The sequence below is a fragment of the Vulpes vulpes genome, chromosome 12 (genome assembly GCF_048418805.1).
Source record: "Vulpes vulpes isolate BD-2025 chromosome 12, VulVul3, whole genome shotgun sequence".
Lineage (NCBI taxonomy): Eukaryota > Metazoa > Chordata > Mammalia > Carnivora > Canidae > Vulpes > Vulpes vulpes.
Genome location: NC_132791.1, coordinates 121,452,774 through 121,469,224, shown reverse-complemented (window position 1 = coordinate 121,469,224; position 16,451 = coordinate 121,452,774). Strand labels below are relative to the sequence as shown.

Below are 16,451 nucleotides of genomic sequence, written 5' to 3'. Positions count from 1 at the left end.
CACAACTCCCTGAGCCCATCACCTTATATTAGACAATCATTCTTAAAGTGTGTTCCTGCGGTGGTAGGATCAGCATCCCTGGAAAATAGTTACATGCAAATCCTTACCCCAGACCAACTGAATCACTCTGGGGGTATGGCTGAGGAGTCTGTTTTAACTAGTCCTCCTGACGGTTCTGAGGCTCACTCAAGTTTGAGAACCACTATATTGAGCTCTGGGGCAACTAGCCAATAATGCTTTTTTGTCCTCCTTACATGAAGGTCAACTCCATACTTCTGGGGGCCTGATACTCTTCCCCATCTCACCACTGTTTCTGTCCTGGAATCAGCAACCTGCTTTTTTGTCCACAGAAATCTTCTCTTATTTTTGACTTCTCATTGACTTTCTCTTCTCTTATTTTATTTTTTATTTCTGTGTTTAGGGCAAAGGGAGTGTGCTAAAGCTTGAATTTACAGAGATATCTATAAGGAAGTCCAGAATCATCATGTACACTCACCTCTGGGTCCTATGACCACAGCATTACCATACTCATCATACACTATCTGATTGGGTGACCAAAACACCAGCTACATTCATATACCATGTACATTTCACCATGTTATGCAATCTTGGACAAGCAGCTTGACCCCCCTCCCCCCGAACCTCAGTTAGTTCGTTGTTCTCTATTTTTTTTTCAAGATTTTATTTATTTATTCATGAGAGATAGAGAGAGAGAGAGAGAGAGGCAGAGACACAGGCAGAGGTAGGAGCAGGCTCCATGCAGGGAGCCCGATGTGGGACTTGATCCTGGGACTTCAGGATCATGCCCTGGGCCAAAGGCAGGTGCTAAACCGCTGAGCCACCCAGGGATCCCTTCATTGCTCTCTATAAAAGAGCAGTATTTTAATGTGACCACTAAATCCAACATCATAAGTAAAATCACCTTGCAGAGTGCCTGGTCCATAATTGGTTCTTAGTTTTTAAATCTCCTCTCTTCTTAAATCTAGAACTTGTATTAAGTTTAATTCAAACATTGTTAAAATTTAGGCCGCCATTTTCCAGTTCACTTACCAATTTGCTTCTTATCCAAATGGCTTTTGTCACAATTCCAATTCATCAGAACATGATAATATTCTAAAACAGAAATATTAAAAGATTCCTCCCTGGTTATAAAGAGCAAGCCCCATCCCCATCACTCTGCTGGATGGAAGAATGTGGTCATTGGTGACAGCACCTTATGTATACAACTTTGGAAGGGATGAATGTTTACAGCCCTGCTGCACATGAGACCCCAGACCAGGAAAAGGTTAGGCTTAACAACAATATCATTGATGATAATAATAAAGTGAATGTGTGCCAGGCACTGTTCTGAGCACCGGACGGACATGTGATCTCTTGTTTAATCTTCACAAGACTTTATGAGGTGGTTACTAGTATCTCTGTTTCACAGAGGAGAAATTTAGTTACAAAAGAGCTAAGCAGCCTGTCCAGGTTCACCCATCTAATAAGCTCCAGAACCAGCATCTGAACCAGGCAACGTGACCAGGCAGTTAACCTACAGGGACTCCAAAGAATGAGAAACAATCTCCTCCTCAGTCAGTGATCTGGGTCTAACCCTCTTTATTTTGCAGCTCTGATTGTTCACAGCCAGCAGATCACATTTTCATCCTGCTTCAGCGAGCAGATTCTACGCAGGCCCTGTTGCCATCAAAGAGGGGCCTCAGGTCTCCTGGAAACGAGCAGGAACAGTCCCCTTAGGCAAAATCACTGGATCCTCAGGACATTTCCCTGGTGGAGACATGCCGCCGTCTCGATGAATGTCTCGCACAGCCACTGGCTGCCTGTCTGTGAGTATTTTCAGCCGCTTTGTTCCTTCCTGTCTGTTGTGGGTCTGTCTCTGCCTAGCCTTCTCTTTGACCAACTCCGTCTGTTTCTGTCACTCTCCTTTTCTTTCTTAGCAAAATTGCCTTCACAATGCGGTGACAACTTCCTACCTGCTGTTAGAACCACCTATTTTGAAAAGGATGTGAGTTTACAGACAACATATATGGATATATATTTATATATATCCTTCACTCTCCTAACTGATTCTTGGTTTCCTCCCCTTTGGCCAGTTCTGCTGCAAAGGGATTTCTTTGTCCATGTTGCTGGTGAGGGTGGGGATCCAGCCACTCCCACCCCAGAAGCAGCTGTTCAGCGCAAAGGGGCAGGATTTAGGGCACCAGGAGGACAGACAGGGCTGCAGAGGGTGTTGGGGTCACTAGCATTTCTGGGTCCCGCACAGACATCAGAGTTTCCAACTAGGATAATTCCATCCTTCATTGACTCAACAATTGCTATGATTCTGGTCTATAAACAGCTGGGAGAATAAGTTAGTTTAGAAAAAGCAGAGGCCTTTGAGTCTAGCATTTAGAGAAGTTTCAAGCTTCCACACCTGGGAGGAACAAGAAAAATGAAGAAGAAGACGGCTCTTCACTCAGGCATAAATGAAGGCTGCTGATATGCACTCACTGGCTGTAACATCATCCCCTCCTTTTCCAAAGTGCTAATTCATTAAAACTAATGAAGCCCCAATGCTGCCTAAGCTGAATGCTGATCAGACTCCCGGCATGCACCTGCCACGCTGGCTCTCAGTCTCTGCTGTGCCAGAGTGAGGAAGGGCTCTCATCGGCTGGAGACTGAGGCTCTGGGGCCTCTATGGCCCGATCGTGGGTTGACATGAGTTGGCGCTCGATGTGCACACAATTATATGCCAACAGGCTCATGCTGAAATGCACAGACAGACTGCCCTCACTCTCATTCTGTAAGGTACCTGCGTCTTGCCAGGCCACGTTGTCCTGTCTGCTGAAGGAGGCCCCTGCAGACACCTTTATTCTAAGGCATACTTCTATGTCCAGAAGTCACCTGTACTTCCTGTCTGGTCACCAGGCAGAGGGGAGGGGTGTTGCTAGGGAGGAGTGGGCCAGGGGATGGTAATTCATAGTTCCCCATCCTCAGGAGAATGTATATCCTAATTGTGGCCCCCTTTTGGAAAGAGGGTGTGAGGGCAGGTGCAAGGTGAGGAAAGGGTAGGGGAGGAATACTGGATGCTCCCTTGTGTGGCAGGTCATCTCTTTCATTCTGTAAGTGTTTACTAAACACCTACAATGGGCCGAGAAATGTTCTCAGCACTGCACAAATGTTGCAAATTAGACCCGGCAGTGTCCCCACGCTCTTAGAGCTAATTCTCCTGGGTGAGATAGACCATTTAAGAAGTAAATGAATGTCAAATTAGATGAATTAGGGAACCATCTTCAGAGTGACTGGGTGGGGGTGTGTAGAGAGCAGCATTAGTCTGGGTAGTCAGGAAGACCTTCCTGAGGGATGATATGGAAGCCAAGGCCTGCAGAACAGGAGGGATGGCACTGGGGCAAGGTGTCATGGAGCAGAGACAAGCCCTTGGGCAAGGATACTCCTTTTGAGCCTGGGAACAGAGAAGAGGCCACCGTGACTGGGGTATAATGAGCAAGAGGGAATGTGGTCAGTAATGCCAGAGAACAGGTAGGGGTCCTGGGTTATGGGAAGGAGTTGTTGTTTTCCTCATTTGTTATACCTGCAAGAACAGAGATTTCACAGCATTTCTGGGCACATGCATGCTAAATCCTCTTACGATATTCTTCAGGGTCAAATCTAGTACATCCTACGATGGATAAAGCCTGTATCTTCCTGTTCTCTCCACTTTTACTGCCACAGTAAAATTAGCACAGTTTCAATCCAGTGCCTTTGCACACGCCCCAACAATGCCAGGAGAGTCAAATTCCCTCCAGTTCTGGGGGTGAGTGAGAGCAACATCCTCAGCCACTGGCTCCAGTACAGAGGAAGGGAGTCTCATCTTAGCAGCAGCTTCCTCGATCATTGCACTCTTCTGAAGTCTGGGGCTCTTCATTTCCCCAGGATTTTGATGCAGGTCTTACAGGCAGAGGACCAAGGCATTGCCACTCAAAGATTAAAAGAGGGATCTAGCATTCTCTAAAGATGGAGTCTCCCTGTATTTGCCTCCTGTCAGCTTAGCAGACATCACACAAGAAAATTAAAGGATCCCATCTCATTGGCTTCAGCAAGAGCCTTACCTCCTTTCCCTATTCTGCACATTTGTCAAGGTCTGGGCTCATCTATGCTCCTTTCATTGCATTCACTTGGCTCCCAGAGGTTGTGATTCCGTGTCTGTAACATGTTCGGATCTATCCTCCTCTTCCCATTCCAACTACAGTTATCCAGATTCAGGCCTTGGGTGACTGTCTCCTGAATATTTTCTGAAACTTTTGGTTGTTCTCTCTGCGTCCAGCTATTACCCTTTCATACCTGGGCTTCCTACTGCCGCCAGTGATCTTTCCCAAACACAGATCTAATCATGTTCCCCACCATTTAGAAAACCTTTGAAGTTTCTCCACCGTCTTTGTTAAAGGATAAAATTTAAATTCCTTGGCTTGATTTTCAAGCCTGGATCTCACCTCTCTTTTCCAGTCTTACCTACCATGAGACACATTTGCTGAAGCATCTGACTACTCTCTATTTCCAAACCATTATTAGATTCTATGGTTCAAACTCTTTCCTCTAATTAGAACAGAGTTCTTTTCTCTATCCCTACCCTCACCCCCAGCTTTCTGTTAGAGCCACTGGTAAAATTCCTTCTCATTCTTTAAGGTCTAGTCAGGATGGTAGGTCCTCTGCACTTGGGGAGGAGAATCGCATTCCCTTATGCATCATGTGATGGTAGGAAGCCCAGCTGTGGCGTTAGAACCAGCTCACCCAGTTACTTGCTCTGTGACCTTGAACAAGGAATCAAAGCTTTTATGGCTCAGTGTTTCTTTTTCTGTAAAATGGAATGAATGATGATATTCTCCTCATAGGATTATGATGAGGATTAAATAAAGTAATATATATAAAGAATAGCACCTCACACATAATATGTGTTCAATAAAAATTTGCCAGTCAGCAAATATGTACCCAGTGCCTACTATACGCCACTCTCTGTTCTAGCACAGGTGTGAATAAGGCAGGAGCATCCCTCACAGAACTCCCAATAAACATGTAAATGAATCAATTAGACAAGTATAGTTAACTGATAAGAGATAAAAATCAGGATATGTGGTAGATACCGACTTTAACTAGTCTTGGAAATGCTACTTGGCAGAGTAACATTTTAGTTAGTTTTTATTATCTTTACCATGGTTCTTAATATAGCCTTATGTTACTCTATTTAGTTAGTCAAAAAGCAATGCACTGATGTAAGGCAAATTGGCTGCCTCCCCTTATGATAGAGGTTACAGCAGAAAGTGCTAGTCACCTGCTTCATATCTGTGCTTCTTTCCTCAACTATATTAACAAAACATGGATTTTATTTGGAGTGTTAAAGTGGGCACATTTCCCAGCTTCCTTGTAGATAAGTGTCTTAGTCAGCTTGGGCTGCTATAACAAAATACCACAGACTATTTATTTCCCACAGTTCTGGAGCCTGGGAAGTCCAAGATCAAGGTGCAAAAAGATTCAGTTCCTGATGAGGCCTGTCTTCCTAGCTTGTAGACAGCCACCTTCTCACTGTGTGCTCACGTGGCCTTCCATTGGTACACGGGTGTGGAGACAGAGAGATCTGGCTTCTTCTTATAAGGGCACGAATCCCATGATGAGGGTCCCAATCTTGTGACCTGTTCTAATCATCATAAGTACCTCCTGAAGGCCACATCTTCAAATACTGTCACATTGAAGGTTAGGTCTTCAACATAGTACTTTGCGGGAGGGGATACAAACATTCAGCCTATATAATAATAGAAAAGCTATGGAACATGATTCATGTGAATGATATGTAAAAGAAAGTTCTAGTGTGAGAAGTCCAGGAAAACTCCCTGAAAATGGAGAAGTCAACACAGCAAGATGCACATTTTGCCCTTTGTCCTTTGCCTTTTTGCCACCGAGGACACAGGTGGAAGGCTGGAGGTCTCTTAACCATCTTGTGTCCACTAGGCTTCTCCTATCTTAAATAAAAGGACAGAAAAACCCAGGGTTTGTTTTTTTTTATTTTGTTTTTTGTTTTTGTTTGTTTGTTTGACAGCTCGGAGGCTCCATACAAACCCTGTGTTCATTCGTTTCTTCAGGAGAAAAATAAGACTCCTAATTTGTCACTGAACACAATTCCAAATGCAAAGCTATCGATGCCTCATGTGGCATCTTTCACCTGTAGAGCATTCCCTTCTTTTGTGATCTTCACCTTGCCTAACATGATGCTTCACCCATAGCATATGTTTAAGAAGTGCTTGTTGAATTTTAAACAATAGATAGTTATGCTCAAGTTTTTCATGAAAATCTAAAAATCTAGACTTTTATATTTCAACATCTTTCACTCACAGTACTATTGCCTGATCTCCTAATCCCAGGTCTTTAGGGTGTTACCATCTCTTTTCTGGCTGAAAACTCCAGTTACATGTAGCCACTCCTCTCTTCATGATCACCTGAACCCCATGTAGAATGCCCTGGCTCTCTCATCCCTAGAGCCCCCAGATGAAGGTGAGATCTTGACCAGCTTTTCTCCTCAATCTCTGGTCTCTCTACCTTCTCCATCCTTTCCCTTCCTCGGATAGAATGCTCTTGGGCTCCCAGAAACGAAAGTGGTACAGAGGGACACCTGTCCGCCTTGGCACAAGATGACCTGGATTTCATTTCTGGCTCTGTCTCTTACTTATTTTGTGACCTTGATCAAGTTTACTTTACTTCCGTACCTGAATATTCCAGTCTCTCAAACCAAGGTAATGATCCATACCCATACAAATTTGATGTGTAGATTAAATAAGCTTAATCTCATTTTTGAAAGTCTCAGGTGTATAATAAATACTTAATAGATCCTTAATATTGAATATAATTTTTATTGCTTATAGTTCTAAAACCCAATCTTCTCTCCCCAGATTCCTCACCTTCTTTGCAATAGCTTCCCTGTTACTGGTCCTTATCTTGGTAACATTGTATTTGGTTGCAAAGGACAAGAAACCCCAAACACTGTAGCCCTTTAAAAAAAAATGGATTCACCAAGTAAGAAGTCTATAGATGGTCAGTCCAGGACTTAGGCAGCTGCTGAGTGATGCCACCAGGGAATTCAGGGTGTCTTTGCCTTTCAACTCTGTTGCCCATAATGTGTAGAGTTTCATCCTCATGCTGGTTGCTTCATGATCACAACATAGCTATTGCACCTTGGGGACTTATGTCCCAACCACGGGCAGGGAGAAGGAAAAGATCAATTGGGCTTTTTGCTAATGAAGATTTCTCCTTTTATTCAAGAAGCGAGTCCCTATCTAGAGATCCCCCTATATCTCCCTGACCAGAGCTGTGTCCATGGTCACCACCTGCTGCAAGAGAATGAGGGGAAATGAGTATGTTTAGCTGGACACATTGTTCCTTTCCTCAGAAAAAAATTAAAAAAAAAACTGTTTTTTTGCTCATAGAGAGGAAGAAAATAGAAATTAAATAGGCAATTAGCGATGTCCACCACAATCCTCTGCTCAAATACAGTTTTAAAATTATGACGCAACTCCACTAGGGCTTGAAACAAATGATTTAAGCAGAGACACATGATTTGGGCAGAGTTTTTGTTGTTGTTGTTGTTGTTGTTGTTGTTGTTTAATAAACTTTCTTTTTTAGGGTCCCTGAGTGGCTCAGTCAGTTAGATGTCTGCTTCGGCGTGGGCTATGATCCCAGGGTCCTGGGATTGAAGCCTGTGTCATGTTCCCTGCTCAGCAGGAAGCCTGCTTCTCCCTCTGCCTGCTGCTCCCCCTTCTTGTGCTCTCTCTCTGTCTGTCTCTGTCTCTCTCTGACAAATAAGTAAATAAAATCTTTGGGAAAAAAGGCTTTATATTTTTAGAACACTTTTAGATTCACAGATAAACTGCCAAAAAAAGAACAGAAAATTCCTCATACATCTAGCCCCTCATTTCCCCAATTATTAACATTTTTAATTAGTATAATACATTTATTAAATTCAAGCCAATATTGACACATTGTTTTTAACTGAAGCCCACAGTTTATTTAGATCACCTCAGTTTTTACCTAATGTCTTTTTTCTGGGATCCCATCCAAGACACTACATTACATTTAGTTGTCAGTTTGCTTAGGCTCCTCTTGGCTGTGACGATTTCTCAGACTTTAATTGTTTTTGATGACCTTGAAGTTTGACGAAGTACTGATCAGGTATTCTATAGAGTAGCTCCCAACTGAGATTTGTCTGATGCTTTTTTTAATGCTTATGCTGGGATTATGGGCTTTGGGGGGAAAAGATCAGGTGGTACACATCATATCAAAAGTACATACCATTTCCATGACTCATCACTGCTGATATTGACCTGGCCACCTGACTAAGGCAGTGCTGCACCCTCAAGTTTCCCTTTCCTCCTGTTTCCCATATTATATTCTTTGGAAAGGAATCACCGAGTGCAGCCCACAGTTAAAGAGTGGAGACTTATGCGCCATCTCCTTGAAAGCACATGTCTACCAGGTGATTCGTAATTCTTGTACAGAAGAGATCTGTTTCTTAATTATATCTTTGTTCCTTTATTCCTTTATTCATTTATTTATATCAATATAGGTTCATGAATCTTTATTTTATACATTGCATTATGATCCAAGACTCCTTTATTTTCTGGCTCAAATTCTTCCACTTTTGGCCATCAGGAGCTCTTTTGGTTGGCTCCTGTGTCCCCTTGACATGTCCTCATATTTGTGTGTGTGGGTGTGTGTGTGCACACGCGCGCACACACGTAGCACTTTCTTACTTTCTGTAGCTGCAAAATGCCTTACTCTCATCTTAGACCTTTCTCCAAGGAGCCCTAGCTCCTTTTGTTGGAGAATGGTATTAAAAACCAAGATCTGGGCATTAGATGTGCTCACTGTGGGCAATTATTTTTCATTACAGATGTAAAACTTCCTTCCCTATCTCTCAAATGAATAGTGATTTTGTTCCTCTGCCCATCTCCAGCTTCTTTCTTACCATTTTTGCCCACACAGAACTGAGATCAACAGGAATGCTAGGCCCTCAGAAGTTAGGCTGGAGAGAATATAAAAAATAAGAGGCATGCCTCTGTAAATAGTCCAGAAACAATTTGGCTGGGCGAATGCTGAACTCCTGGAACTTCTGAATGTTAGAGGTATTACATGATCCAAACTTTCATGTTCTGCGGCCCAAAGAAGTAAGGGTCGCACAGCCACGATGAGACTCTAACTCTCCAGAGTCCTCCCTATTGCCTTCTCCCCTAAAACATTATGCTTCTACCGTTGATTCTTCTACCTGCCAGATGAGTGTAGGCCTGGCCACTGCCCCGACGGGACTCCCATCAAATGGAAACTCCAGTTTACTGAGCACGAAGTTTGATGCTGGCAGCCTGCAGGGAACCTTCAGGGCTGTGTGATCGGAAGGAGCAGAGACACTAGATGCCAGCTAGCCCTGTAGACACCAGCTGGGCCTCACTGGGGCAGGGAGGTGGCACATAATGAGGCGCCAACACAGGTGCTTTACCTCAGGGGTCCCCCAGGGTCCCAGCTGCCTCTACCACTCCCGTTGTAGGAAGAACACCAATTTAGGATGTGAGGCTGTTTGGATGATGTTGTTTTTCTGATGTAACCCCTGTTGGTTTTCTCCACCTCCTTTTCTCTGCCTCCTTCCCTCCCTCTAGGGAGCAATTTGTGTGTCTCTGGCTCCTCTTAGACGGGGAGACAGTGCTAATTAGCCGTCGGATTCATCCCAGGCCACCTGTCCCAGGGCATTTGGCAGTAAGGCCAGACTGGGCGTGGCCCCAAAGTCTCCAGGGCAGGCGAGTGTCCCAGGGGCTGGGACAGTCCCCCTGATGTCTGGCTGTGGATCATGCAGCGTCATGGGTGGGAAGGAAGGACTAGCTGGCTTCAGCAGGGCCTGTCCCTCCCGCCCCAGTTCCTGTACACAAGCCACGTGGGCAATTGGAGGAAAAGCCATTCCTATAGCCATCGACAGCTTTTACGTCCTTTCACCCCTCCAACTGAAATGCACTTTTGGTGAAGAGAACGTGTCAGTGATGAGTTTCCCAGAGGATGCCTCACCAGCCGATGGACCCAGGGAGGGGCTCACCCTTCTTGCTTCACACGACCACATTTACTGACAGAACTGCTAACGCTCCAGGTCCCAGAGAGAAATCTCAGCAAAACATCTCCGAAGAGTTGTCTGTGCTCATAATCACACTTCCTCACCTCTCTTTCTCCCCTCAAGCCCCACGTCAGGCTTCAGCCTCTCTTCCCCTGTCAAACTGCCCCGCCAAGGATGCAGGTGCAGTGTCCCTTCTCAGCCTCCACACCATTCAACACAACTGGCTTGCCCTTTCTTCAACTGTCCTCACCTCGTGGCGTCTGGGACACCTGGCTTTCCTTTTCCCTTGATGGCTGGTCCTTCTCGGTCTCCTTTGTTGGCTCCCACTCCTTGCCGGACCCCTTCTCACCTCCATCCCACTCTCTCATGAAATGACTTATTAGCACCATAGCTTACAACCACCTGTATGTTGGGGGCTCCCAGACCCCTCCTCTGTGCTCCAGATTCCAATGTCAAAAACTTAGTATTTCTGCTTGGAGAGGAAGCCCCAAGCCCGGGGTCTCCTAATAAAATCCAGACCCCCATACTAATCGTCATTAGACTAATTTAAACAGTATGACCAGGCCCTAAATGGCTTTCTGCTCTTTATATTATCTTCTCAGTCCTTGGCTTTCCTGTCTGGTTACATAATGATTAATGAGGATAATAAGAGCAGCTAACAGTTCCTGATTTCTTACTATGTGCTAGGCACTGTGCCAGCCACTTTATGTGCATTACTCCATTTAACACTACAACAAACTGGTGAGGGAGGTATTTTTATTCCCATTTTGCAGCCCAGAACAGTCAGGTTGAGGGAGATTTAAAAAATAGCAGAGACAGAATGAAAATGCTGCTGTGCTTGACTCCAAAGCCTAAGCTCTCAAACACTGTCTTTACTAACTGCCTCTTCTTATTAACCCATCCCACAGTTTTGTGTTAGAATCTTCTTGTTGAGGTCACTGATACTCCTTCCCTCTAGGCCTGCCATGTCCTTCTGCCTCCGAGTCCTGGTATGAGAGTTCCTCTACATGTCTTATACAGCAATGAATTGCCCAAGGAGCACTCTGTAGCATTGTCGCCCCCAAACGTAATCAGATATCAAAGAAATCTTTCTTCCAAATGCATAGAAACCCAGTGAGGCTGGAAGACTATGACTGAGGTGCTAGCTATATCATTTACAGATCTCTCTGGAAGAAGTCTGTCTATCCCTCCCCTTTCTTGGCATGATTAGAGAAAATTTTATTGAGGCCCCATTTGAGAATTCCCAGTCGGTATGGTATTATCTTCGCACATCTCTGGGCCTGGTTGTCATGGCTTTCAATCTGCATTCTGTGGGGCCCTGGGGTTCCAAGAGAGTCTTAGGGCCTGTAAAAGCCTAAGCCTTCCACAGGAGCACCCCATTATGTCTTATAGATATTTATGGAAGATGTCATTCATTAAAAATGAAAAACTAAGAAGATTAAAAAGAAGGACATGAAAAAGAATTGAATTAAAAAGAAGGAGTTCTGTGTTGTTGTGGTTTTTTTTTTTTAAGGATAAAAAGTATAAAAGATAACAGATTTTCAAGTGTGACAGGCCTGAGTTGGCGTCTTGGTTCTATAACTCACTAATTAACATTATTAACCCTTCACTTTCTCCTTAGTAAAATAGGGACAATAGTGTCTACATCTCTAGGCTGTGGGGAGAATGAGTGAAATAGTATGTGATCATTCCTAGCAGAGCCCTCATGACAAAATGTTCAGGAAATATTCAGTAAACTCCACTTTTTTTCCTTGTCTTCTCCTCCTTGACATCCTGTCATCTAAATAGCAAAAATGACTGAGGGTTTCTGTTGTAGTGGTTGCCCCTAAAGAGACAGTATTTCCATGGCATCTCTAACTACCAGTCCTGTAAAGTAGAAAGTCCAGTTTAATAAGCCAACAAGACCCTGACCACCCAAAACAGCCATCACAGAGCCCTGTCTCTGCTAAGCCCAGCACCTCCCTGGCTCTTCGGGGGTGTTGCTGAGGGCCCCCAGGACTCTTCTCTAAGATGTAGCTAACTGAGGAAGTGGGTATGATAGCTCCCCGAAGCTGGCAGCTAGCACATAGAGAAAAAAAAACCTGCAGAAGGTAGGCAGCAGGGCTGCTGCAGCCAGACTCCCTGGCAACGAGGGGAGTGAAAGCCCATCTTCTGACATTGAAAAAGGAGTCACAGCAACTAGAAGGCAGATGCAGACATAGATTACAGCTCCATGAAATTATGATCAGTAGCCTCTGTTTAAGGAGGAAAGAAAGTGTGTAATGCGTTTTTGAAAAATGTCTACTAAAAATGATTAATTTTTTAAGAAATGCTTTTGGCTCTTGATAGGATAGGTTTCAGTTATCTGGCTAGTTCGTGTAAGTTCTAACAATGCCTGAATAAATGAGGCATTACAGTACTGAAACCCAATCCCTGGACTTGTGGGTCTGTTTTAAGCAATGGGGTGATTGAAAACAAGACTGTTGATGGATCTCAATCCAAGGGGAAGATGCCCAGCTTCTTGGGGAAACCCTCCTCCCCCAACAAGGCCCAAGGATTGAGACCACCCTCTGGAGCCCAGCGAGGGGGAAGTAGGGGAGGAAAGACACCCAAGCTTGAAATGGCAGATGGTTAGGTCCAGAGCAAAGTGCGATTCATTAAGTTTTATATATCTTCAGTGAGCATAGATGGAAGAAAAGAGCAAGGGTCAAATTACCCATTTAATTATTTTTTTAAACTCCGTCTGCACAGGTCTTGCATGGTTGCAACACAGCCTATCATTTATCCACAGGTGTGAAATCCCCACCAAGCAACAGCTTCAGGACAATGGTCAAGCCAGGAGAAATGCTGAGCGGGTTCAAGTCCAAATGTGTTCCCAGACTTCCCGAGGAACTGGGGTGACAGGAGCTGACATACCTGAAGACTACCAAGGAGCCTCACAGCTTATGGTGGGGGAACCCACCAGCTTTCTCCTAGACTTGGTGGGGTGGAGAGGGGGTAGTTCTGGCTTCCAGAAACTCCAGGAATATGCTGTGCCATATCAGACAAATGATTGTCCTTTGCTGGAGACAGTTTATGACACTGGTTTTTCTTCATTTCCAGTCCCACCCAGTGGGAATCTAACCAGGGCTGCTGAGATGGGGGACCCGAATGTGTGCACATAGAAAATTTGCATTCAGTTTCACAGGAGGCCCACTCTTGAAGCTCTGGTCAAAAGACCACCATCAGAGCCTTTCCAAGTCTTCTGGGCTCCTACTCTTACCTGCTTTCTTCCTCTCTGCCTGCCTGTGCCGACATCCCTCCAGTGCCAGTCTCTTGCCTGGGGGTTGCCACCCTCCCCCCTTTCCTCCCCACCCCACCCCTCCCCCCGTTCCTGGGCTCTGAACTGTTCATTAGGGGTCTTGCACAGTGATGTCCTGAGGGACCACCATCCTCCTCCCCTTTCTTCACCCCATCCCTGATTGGGCCTCTGCAAATACCTGGTTCCCTTCTGACCAGGGATGAGTCATCCTGAGGCACCAGCCTAAGCCCCACATACCTGCAGGGTCCCCAGACTCCCTGGTGGCCCCTTAACTCACAAGGCAGCTCTCATGTTTCCTCCCGCACACCAGGCGCTCCTCTCTCAGGCCCCAGCTCTCCGTTTCACTCTCGAATAAAGCCAGGCACCTGGACCCATGCCCAGCAGGACAGGGTTGGGAGGGGGGCGGCCCTGAAGGGCCACTTGTATTGGTCAGAGGGTGACTCGCCCAGGGTTACAGGGCAGGAGTGAGGGGGACTAGAACATGGTCTCTGGCTTTGAGCCCATTCCCCTTCCCCCACACCGGCAGGCCTCAGCCTTCTTTCTGAGGGATGTCACAAGTCATCTGTTACAGAAAGTACCAGCATTTACAAATTGCTTCCTTAATCATAAATTTAGTTTGGGAAGCAGAATAGCAAAGTTGTTTTAAGCAGGCACTTTGGAGTCCAACAGAGTCTGAATTCTGGCTCTGCCACTGATCATTTTTGTGACCTCGGGCAATTTTTCTTTTACCTCTTTAGCACTCAATCTACCTGTCTGTATAATGGGATGATAATAATGTCTACTTCCAGAGCGTTGTCATAAGGATTGAGTGAAACAAGATGTGCCAACTCCTCAGCACAATGTCTGGCATAGAAGGAGTTCACAATAAATGTCTGCTACTACAGTTAGTGTTCATGTTCATTTGTGTATTTATACCAAGAAATAAATGCAAGAGGCCGCCCATAATAACTATACCCTCTCTCTCTTATTCTGACAGGCTTTTCTGCAGCAGTAAGAGAAAAAGGTGGCATTGGAGGCTGTACAGAAGGAATTGTATGTAATAGCAGCTTATCTTATATTTTTGTCACATCTACAAGTGAGTTATCATCACTGATGTGCTAATAATATTTGTGGTGGTTACAAGTTAGTATAATGCCTTGTTTCCCCACAAAACAAATATAAGCCTACGTGTGTTCATATGTCTTTTCCCTCTCCTTTTGGCTACATTGAGAGAGTGTGTCTCAGGCGAGAACCCTATCTGTCAAGGATCGGGGCACACAGGCGGAAGCTAACACCGGCACCCAGGTGATCCCAAGGATCCCTGTATACAGCCTGAGCCATAAGATCCTAAAGGCACCAGACAGGAGACCCTGCCCAGCAGGCCAGCCTCCCAGCTCTCCCAGGGCAGATCCAGGGGTCCCTCCAGTTGTCTCCTTCCCTGATGAATATGGAGGAGCCTTCACTCAGGCTGATTGCTGTGGGGGCTTTGTTTCTTTCCACCACTCCCCTGCTCTCTGATCGGATGTCACTCTTTTTATTATTATTATTCCCTCTGTGTTGACAAGTGATTTAAACACTTCACAGGAGAAAAGAAAAAAGAGGGGTGGGGGTTGGTGGGGAATCTCTTCTTTGAATTCAGGGTGTTCGTTTTTTCAGATTAGCAAATAAATGACTATGAGTGTATAATTAATACTAATAGGTTAATTAGAGAACATTTAGATCTTTCTAGAAAAAAAATAATAAGAGCCAACGACTGTCTCCTTCGGGGCAAACTAGGAGTACGTGTAGTAAATAACCCCGCGTGGAAGAGCGGACGCTTACAGTTTATGCTGTCCCTTCCTTTGGGGACCCACAGTTTCTTTCTTTCTTTTCTTTTCTTTTTTTTTTTTTTGTTTGTTTTTTTAAGATTGTTTTATTTATTTGACAGAGAGAGAGAGCACAAGCAGAGGGTGGCAGGCAGAGGGAGAGAGAGAGAAGCTGGCTCCCTGCTCAGCAGGGAGTCCAAGGTGGGCTTGAATCTAGGACCCCCAGGGTTATGACCTGAGCCCACGGCAAACGCTTCCCTGACTGATTCCCCCACCCCTGCCCGGCACCCCGGGGCTCCCCGATTTCATGAGTAGCTGGTTAATGGGGACCAGATATTTCCCTGCCAAGCAGTGGAGGCCTCTGGGAAGCAGAGCCAGGGCTCCCTCCGGGGAGGCAGAGCAGCTGCTGTGGGCATCAGGGAAGTCAGGGACAGCAGCACCTCCCCACCCGCACCCCTGCCCTGTCTCTCTGAGCTCAGGCTCTCACTCTGCTTTTCCTGTTAGTCTCTGTCTGTCTGTCTGTCTGTGTGCTCTTTTCTGCTCAGCTGTGACTGTCACTCAGCCTGAGTCAATCTCTTCATCTTCCCGACAATGGGATTTCAGAAAGTGTCTATGCCTGATGCCTTGCCGACCTTTCCTGGCAGCAGAGGGGGGCAGGAGGAGGGACAGGCTGGCAGGCAAGTCGTGTCCACTCCAGCAGGCTGGACCTCTCAGGCAGGAAGGGCTCTGGCTGGCCTGAAGGAGTGGCCCACATCTGAACTTCTAACTGAGCCCCGGGGTTCTGCTCACTGAGCCAAGGATGTGTGGGACACATGGGAGGGGATATGTGTTTAATCAGCCCTGGCAGGGCAGGGCAGGGCCCAGAGCTAGGCAAGGCAGAGGGAAACCCAGCCCCTAGAGTCCCCGTTCTTTCTGGTGCAGCATTTCAGGAAGTGAAGCTTGAGTCTGCACCAGAGCCCTGCTGCCTTCAAGGCCTGTGGAGATGGACGATGGAAAAGCCCCAATATGGTTTCAGTTTTGTCTCTTAAAAAAATATGCTAGACTCCTTAACCCCCAGTACCTTGGCATGTGACCTTACTTGGGAACAAAGTCATTGCAGATGTAATTAGTTAAGCTGAGGCACACTGGAGTACAGTGGGTCCTTAATCCAGTGTGACTGGTGCCCTTAGGAAAAGGGGAGACAGGGCAGCCCGGGTAGGCTCAGCGGTTTAGCGCCGCCATCAGCCTGGGGCATGATCCTGGAGATCGAGTGCCATGTTGGGCTCCCTGCATGGAG

The 16,451-nt window shown here is 45.8% G+C and overlaps 1 long non-coding RNA gene across 1 annotated transcript; it reads left to right on the top strand.

Annotated features, from left to right (window-relative positions):
* The first annotated feature begins 1,653 nt into the window (after positions 1 to 1,653).
* Positions 1,654 to 14,500, top strand: LOC140594920 (uncharacterized). Its single transcript, XR_011996194.1, has 3 exons — positions 1,654 to 1,826; positions 12,882 to 13,038; positions 14,368 to 14,500. It is a non-coding gene; the product is annotated as an uncharacterized lncRNA (long non-coding RNA).
* Positions 14,501 to 16,451: the final 1,951 nt, after the last annotated feature.